A 6,822-nucleotide genomic window follows, 5' to 3' on the forward strand; every position below is an offset into this window, starting at 1 on the left:
CCGACGCTCACACTTTGACTGAAGTTTGTTAAAGGACAGTAGTTCAGGGCTAGGCTCCAGGATCCAGGCAGGTGTACAGACTAGGCCTGTAGTTAGTACCCAGTAAGTCCTGAACTGTCAGCTCTATACCAGGGTTAGGAGCAGTAGACTCTGTTCCAGCCCATAGAGTTACAGCAGGTTTGTGCTCTCAGATAGCCTCTTTACTGTCAAACTTCCTTTACTCTCCTGGCTGTTGCAGGAGCATGTTTACTTGCTGACCTGGGGTGACTGTTAACCCTTGGCAGCCTTGCTGTTTCAGCTGTACGGTACGGGATCCGTTTATTTTTAACATTGATGTCTATGTAAATGGATAGCCATCTGTTTGCCTCAGTTTTGGTCTATTTTTGCAGCCATTTTTTTTTTTTTTGCATCCGTTAAATGGATGTAAAGAAAAGTGACCTGAATAGAGCCTTAGGCCGGGGCCCCACGTGGCACATTTTTGGTCACATGTTCATTAATAAAAAAACACTTCATATACCAGCTAAAGTCCACCCTTTTATTTTGTGTACTTACTTTCCGGACATCTTGTATAATTGATGCAGAAAGACAACCTATGAAGTCAATGGGAGGCTTTTTTTCAATGCTGAAATTCCACACCAAATTCCTCACGATTTTCCTCCATGTGAAGGGATCCTAACATTTGTGTCAAAACTGACCTCAAGCACAACAAGGGTGGTAAAGAACTAGAATTGTTTCCTTCTTCCATAGACAGAGCCAAAAGCAGGTTGTATGTGGCAATACAAATCAGTCCCATTCTCTTCTAACCCTTTCCCAACATCCATCGTACTGGTATGGTGGATGCCGGGTGTTTAACTATGGCGGCCGCCATAGCAGCCGGGTGTCTACTGTTTTATACTGTTGGTGCCCGCACCGATCGGGGGCATTAACCCCTCTGGCGCCTCAGTCAAAGCTGACCAAGGCGCCACCAGATATAATTCATGGACAGAGGTGGCGCTGTTTCTAGAAGAATTCCATAAGAATAACACTTTTGCCCGCAGCGGAATTGGTGCATTCTAAGGGCATATACTGTGCACAGTGACATATAGGTTACCGTTACACTATGTTAGCTATAGGTCAATGTAACGTAATCTAATAATCTATTCGTAGAAGCTCCAAAGTGGAATTTAGATTTAAGGGCTTACAGTACGATCGTATTCTTGTAAACCGTATGAAATGTAATAACACAAGATTATTGTTATGCGGTTTATTATAATATGCAAGTAGTTTTACTGCCAATAAATGAATCTCTTCCAGTTCTAGGAAATAAAACCTGGCAGAACATTGTTAAATAAATAAATTCAATATGTGATCTACAAAGATGTAGGCGTCTAAAACTATTTTGTAAAAATAACTTCAGCAATATAATACTGAAAAGCTAAGCCTTAACTCTAGTTAGACCTACTAGATCACAATATCCTAAAATCCCCAAATTTAGTGTCTATGCTTAAGGAGTCATCAGCTAGTTAAAGGTGTCCCATCTGAATAATCTTGTCTGTATATAAGGACCCGCTGCTGATCAGCCAATTTGGATCTTGCACCTAAAATCCCTAAGGCCGTGGTATTACTGGACATGGCACTCAATGATGGCCCTGTTGTGGTCAGTAAAATGTTCGAGGTTCGATATTCGTTTCGAGTAGCCCCTCAGAGCCAACTGTGCATGCCCGCACTACAAGCGGACATGCGCAGTCGGCTCTGCCCAGGCCCGATGCCTGGCAGAGTGAATTCAGAGCCGGAAGATGCCGCGGGGAAGCTGCACGGAGAAGACTTCTAAAGGTAGGAGAAGAACCAGCATTGATTGGCCGACTGTATAGCATTCAGCCAATCAATGCTGGTTCTGCTTCGAACTTTTACATTCGAATAGCGAGTGGTACTCGATCGAGTACGAGTATTTTGAATACCTTAGTATTCGATCGAATACCTACTCGATCGAGTACTACTCGCTCATCTCTAGTGGTCAGGTACTCTCAGCAGCATCTACAATCAGAAAGGAGTTGTCGCTAGCAGAGATGACCTGGACACATGCTACATGTGGGATACTAGGAACATGTTTTACATTTGGAAATCCTTTGCTTCGTCCCGCAGCCAAAAAATGATGCAGGTAAAAGCGTGACAGCAATGCATCGCAGCTTTGCAGCATCCCAGAGTGCTACTGCTTTGATTGTTTGTCTATTGTGCTTGGGGGTTAGAACCGACTTTGACACATGCTAAATGTACGATACTAGGAACATGTTTTACATTTGGAAATCTTTATACAAATTTTGTTACAAATTATCCCATATCTGCTTAACTAGTTTGACCGCAGTGTTTAATAGAGATGAGCGAGTACTATTCGAAATGCCCGTTTTGAACAGCACGCACCCATAGGAATGAATGGAAGCAGCCGGCACTAAGTAGGCCGCTTCCATTCATTCCTATGGGTGCGTGCTATTCGAAATGGGAGTTTCGAATAGTATTTGCTCATCTCTAGTGTTTAATATTAAGATAACAAAATCTTACCTGATCCTTATTTTTGCCTGAAGTCTTGTATTATTTCAGCCTCATTTCTTCAAACCTCATTACTATTTGGACACATGGTCGATAAGGTCAATGTGTAGTGTGGACAAGCGTTTTTGTCCCTTCTTCCTAATTTGCATTACAAAGACTGGTTTGTCCTGTAGAGCTGGTTTTCTCTAATGTGAACACTAATCTTATATTTGAGCTACAGATTAAGCAGGATAAACTATTTTATAAGATTAAATGTAATCATACTTTATTTAATACTTGCCAACTTTAAAGAAGGAACATCAGGAGGATTCTAAATGGAAGGATTTAAAGCGCAAAATTGAAGTAAAGTTGAAATTTCCAGCACAACCGCTCATAAGTCTTTGGAATACTACTGTAAATAGCAAAGTGAACAATGAAGTAGATACAGTGCTAAGGCCCTGGCCCCATGTAGCGTCTCGCAACAAAAAAAAGTGCTGCAGGAAGAAACGCAACAGCAATGCATCGCAGTTTTGCAGCATCCCAGAGTGCTGCTGCTTTCATTGCTTGTCTATAGTGCCTCTGGGTTATGTTGATAAGTCCCTTCCTTTATGTTATGTCATTATTTGCATCTGTTTCTTTGTTATTTCCCCCTTCACTGTTCAAACCCTTGCCTTGGTTCAGTCCGGGGTTGTAGGAGACCGTTAGACCGGAGTTCAGTTAGGTCCAATGTAGACTTTGGACAGCACACAGTGCAGAATATTCTTGCACTCCAACCAGGGGCGTAACTACCGGGGCAGCTGTGGTAGTGGCTGCCACAGGGCTCAGGACTAGAGATGAATGAACAATGTTCGGATCAACCGATCCGAACAGCACGCACCCATAGAAATGAATGGAAGCACCTGTGACGCCGGCCGGCCGCCTGCAAAGTCAGCGTCACAGGTGCTTCCATTCATTTCTATGGGAGCGTGCTGTTCGGATCGGCCATAATAAGGTGGACGGGGCTCCCAGATTATAATTTGAACTATTTTGTTCACTGAAGCCAAGTATAATAAACTTTCAGATATGACTTGTCTCTGCAGCGTTTGCTACACAGGTTCATCACTTTTCCATCATCCTTCTCATCCTGGTGCTCTACAAGTAGTACCACCATGGTAATAATACTTCCCTAGTGTGCGCCATCAATAATCAAATCAAGTCAAATCAAACAGGCTTTATTGCTTTATTGGCACGTCCAAATAGATATTTAGCATTGCCAAAGCTAGTAAAGTGGGGGGGTGGGGGGGTAGGAGTCGGGGGGGGGGGAGTGTTGGGTATGGGGGGGGGTTGATTTGGGGTATAACAGTCCGTGGAGTCTCATCCTCCTCTTAGTTGGTGACCGCTATATGGGCAGATGGGGTGGGTGGTTTGGGGTATAACAGTCCGTGGGGTCTCATCTTCCTCTTGTTTGGTGACAGCTGGACACGTATTGGGCAGCGATCTCCACAGTGGCCTCTTCTTCTCCCAGTAGGATGTAGAGTTTCCTCTTCTCGTCTGCAGATGTGAAGTCTGGGATGTGAGCAGAGAGTCTTTGGAAGTAGACGGCCCTCACAGCTGAGTATTTGGTGCAGAGTAGCAGGAAGTGGGTCTCGTCTTCTAGGGCCCCCTGGTAATAATAATACTCTCCCAACATGCCCCATAATAACAGTGCCCTAATAATAATGCTCCCCAAGTTTCCCCTTTGGTAATAATGCCCTCCATAATGCTGCCATAGTAATACTTTCCCCCACTGTAATAACAAGCCTTGAAGTGCACCCCCATTAATAATAGTGTGAACCCATAGTTCCCCAAAAATAATATTGTTCCCCCAATGTTTTCCACCAGTCTCCCTCATAGTAATAATATTCCCTCAGCATGACCCATAAGTAATAGTGGCCTCCATACTAATCATTTCCACATCAGCATGTGATAAGTAATAGCTCCCCATTTACCATAGCGTCCCCAATAGTAATAATGCCCGCCAGCATGCCCCTAGTCTCCACAATATATAGTTTCTATAATAAGATATTCTAGTTATTTAAAATTCTGTTCACATAACAATTGGTAACCCTGTATCCGCACTGGTATAGCCAACGGAGTCCGTCCTGTGTAGCATATCCGTTAACTAACTGAATAGGACTAAACATGGTACCTGTTATGTGACTGGGGGATAGATATTATACATATATACAGTGCATAAATATACCTCATCCCAATGGGTAGAAAACCAGAGATGGAAATGGAAATAATGGTGGGGCATTATTGCCATTTCCATCTCTGCTTTTGCACCTCTTGGGATCAGGTGTATATATGTCTATATCGTATACATTGTCTCTATATGAAGCAGGGCCACAAAATTGCACAGGAATAGGACGTGTTCTATATTTTGCAGCCCAGACTGTCGGACCGTATAGTTCACAGTCATGTGTACAGGCCCATAGAAATGAATGGATCTGTGTGCTATTCAGGAATAACCTGGAAACCACATTGACCAGTCATACATCAGAGTCCCTATGATGAGGATGAAACATAGACTTAGTTATTTTTTTTCTTGAAGGTTCTGGAGGATCGAAACATCCTAACACTTAAAGCCACTACGTCTTAAATTGTTGGAATTAAAACCCATCGTGACAGGTAGGAATCATTAAGCGTTTGTGCCATTATATTGGCTTAAAAATGTTGCAAACAGATTACGATTATAACTAGTCACAATAGCTGATTCTAACCAAAAATCAATCGAGAGGTTTTTCTTCTTTTCCTCTGGCTTCGCCACTTTTCTTCACCCTAAATTGCCTCCTTATCTGCATTGCAATGTCACTGTTGCTACTGTAGATGGCCGCCCATTAGCTGTGACCATTGTGCTAGGAGTCAAGGACAATGTCTTATTCAGGTGGCCTTGCAAAGTTTATAGCCTATTAAATGTTGTTGAACTATATTAAATAATTTGGCCTTGGCATCAAATCCTCTTACAAGACCAAGGGCAACACAGTGATGAATGGGTCACGTTTTGGTGCTCTGTCTCCTGTATTTGGTGGATTGGATTGCCATTGATGGTGGATACAAATCAGACATTAGACACAAATCAAATCAAATCAAACAGGCTTTATTGGCACGTCTGAATAGATATTTGGCATTCCCAAAGCTAGTAAAGTGTGGGGGGGGAGTTGGAGTCGGGGGGGGGGGGGAGTGGTGGGTATGGGGGTGGGGTGGTTGATTTGGGGTATAACAGTCCGTGGAGTCTCATCTTCCTCTTAGTTGGTGGCTGCTATATGGGTATGTGGGGTGGGGGTGGGGGTTTGGGGTATAATAGTCCGTGGAGTCTCATCTTCCTCTTGTTTGGTGACAGCTGGACACATATTGGGCAGCGATCTCCACAGTGGCCTCTTCTTCTCCCAGTAGGATGTAGAGTTTCCTCTTCTCGCCTACAGTCTGGGATGGATGTGGGCAGAGAGTCTTTGGAAGTAGACGGCCCTCACAGCTGAGTATTTGGTGCAGTGTAGCAGGAAGTGGGTCTTGTCTCCTAGGGTCCCCTGGTCACAGTGCTGGCATAGTCTGTTCTCCCGTGACTTGGGTCTGCCTGTGTCGCCCTGTTTCCAGATTGTGGGCGCTCAGTCTATACCAGCTCTATCTGTGTTTGGGGTGGCATATTCTCTCCAGGTAGGTGGCCATGGTGTAGTCCCTTTGCAATGACTGGTACACGGTGAGTTTCTTGGAGTTATTTATTGTGCTTCTCCATTCCTCGATGTACCGCTCTCTGTCCCTCTCAATGACTCCTTTTATTTGAGCCTTGTTCAGGGCATGTTGGAGGTTTTGGCTTGGCAGATGGCTAACACTATGACAGTTGAATAGGAGTACTGTGGCATCGCTGTATATTACTCATATACTTTTTCATTAGCTAGAAAAAGTTATATGGACATCTATAGACGGTTCTTTTTAGCCGGACCCAAAGGCGGACATGCAGAACTTTGTGTCCGGCTAAAAAAATTGGTTTCCTCGCAGACAAGCTGCAGGCAGACACTGGTGGTCACCTTTACAAACCCATTCAAGTGGGTGGGTTTTAAAGCTGACCGCCGGGTTTCCGTCCCCTGTCCAGTTTCACCGGGGTTGAAGATGGATACCCGGCAGAATGCAAACACCGGGTGCTAGTGTGATCTGCTCCTTAGGCATAATATAGCCTTAGTAGGAGTCTTATTAGTTTGACCTCCACCAAAAAGGAAGTGCTATCCTAAAATAATTGACTAGACATCTGAGCAAAGACTTAGTAAATCAGAAGGTAGGACGGCAGCCAAAGTTTACTATTTACAT

This window comes from Leptodactylus fuscus, chromosome 5 (genome assembly GCF_031893055.1).
Source record: "Leptodactylus fuscus isolate aLepFus1 chromosome 5, aLepFus1.hap2, whole genome shotgun sequence".
Taxonomy (NCBI): domain Eukaryota; kingdom Metazoa; phylum Chordata; class Amphibia; order Anura; family Leptodactylidae; genus Leptodactylus; species Leptodactylus fuscus.